Here is a 1,779-nt window from a genome sequence, read left to right as displayed (position 1 = left end):
CCCGGCCCCCCTCCACAGACAGACAGGCCCTGCCTCCCTCCACGGACAGACAGGTCCTGCCTCCTTCCACAGACAGACAGGCACTGCCTCCTTCCACGGACAGGCAGGCACTGCCTCCTTCCACGGACAGACAGGCACTGCCTCCTTCCACGGACAGACAGGTCCTGCCTCCTTCCACAAACCGTGTTTCTCTGAAACAACAGACAGAAATGTTCGATCCAGCACCGAAATGCTCTGGCAGCTCTCAGCTCGGGAGGGAAGCGCATTATCTCCATCTGATGCTCCGTAAGGAGCTTAAGAGGAGAAAACTGGATTTGCCAAATCAGAATTTGACCGATGCTCAGTGTTTGGAGAGAAATGCTTCAGGTTTGTTACTGGCTCTTTGTAGCTGGGACCTCAGAATGTTTGTCTAATCTCAACATGAGCCTCCAACCACGCAACACCATCGGCATCCCATGAGGCCACCAGTTCCATGGTGCTCGTTAAATTCGTGTGGCCTCCAGTGTATCCTGCAGGTCCCCCCTCCCTACTGCTGGCAGGTGTCAGTCAGGTTATTCCAGACCTGGGAACATCTTGGAGAATGATCCCTTCATGGTTCTCCAGCCTCTTGGGGACCATGTAGCTTGGGCCCAGTCCCTGTGGATGTCTCCACACAGCTGTGGTTTGGGCTGGGAGCACTGGGGACAGGCTGTGCAGTGTCCCCTGTTCCAGCAGCTCCAGGTGGTTTGCTTTGTGCCACCCTCTGGCAGCAGCAGCAGCTGTGGGACAGTCAGTGGTGCCCAGGCAAGGGGTGCAGCTGCTGGGCAGACCACTGCCCAGGATGGAAGCACCTCATGTGCCACAGGGTTTGGCAGGCTCTTCTGTGTCAAATCAGCTGCTTTCAGTGTGATAATTAATGATGACTGCAGAAAGGAGGAACTCTCACTGTCCTGTTTGCTTTCCCACCAGCCATGCTCCTTGTTCTCTCGCTCTGCAGCACGCTGCCCAGCTTCTCTGTCCATCAAGAGCTTGCGTTTGGTGTCATCACTTTGCAGCGTTCCGGTCACAGCGCAGCGTGCGCTCGAGCTGGGGCAGCACGTTCCCCTTGGGACGGGGTGACAGCGTGCACCCAGTCCCTGGGCTGGGCTGGTGGGCAGCAGCGTGGCACCCCCGTGCCCGGGGCCGTGTTCCCAGGTGCAGTGCAGGGCTGTGGGGTTGGGGAGCCTCCAGAGGGATGGGTGAATGCTGAGGATGGAGCATGAAATGCACAGTTATCTTGGGGTTTGGGTTGTTTTTTTAAACCTTGAACAAGATTCTCACTCAGCTGATATAAGTAAATATTTCCTTTGAAGTCTGTAGGACTGCTGGGCTTGGTAGCCCTGAGGCTTAGCTCTGGGAGATTTGTGCTCATTTTCTAAACAACTTAATAGAATTAATTGGAGCTAACTTGATAATTATTTCCCTTCTGCTGATCCTCTGAACGTTATCTGAGGCTCACCGAGTGTTTCGTACACATTATAAAATTAAGGACCCTTCCACAGAAGGACAGTGAGGAGAGTTAACCAGAGCTACTTTGTAAACGATTGATCCAGTTGCCTTAAATCACTTTTCAGATGGTCTCTTTCTCAGTTAGTGGCCTTAATTCAGTTAAGGTGGATTTAAGTGAAGCCGAACTGGGGCCTCTCTCTTTCTGAATGAGCCTGTCAGCACTATGCTTGTGGGCCATTGAGCTAATGTACTTTAAAAGGGCAGTTCCAGTTGAACTGGGTTGACCTTCTGGAGGACCTCTGTGGATGGACC

This window comes from Antrostomus carolinensis, unplaced genomic scaffold (assembly GCF_000700745.2).
Source record: "Antrostomus carolinensis isolate BGI_N321 unplaced genomic scaffold, ASM70074v2 scaffold29605, whole genome shotgun sequence".
Lineage (NCBI taxonomy): Eukaryota > Metazoa > Chordata > Aves > Caprimulgiformes > Caprimulgidae > Antrostomus > Antrostomus carolinensis.
Note: the sequence above shows the minus strand (reverse complement) of the source record.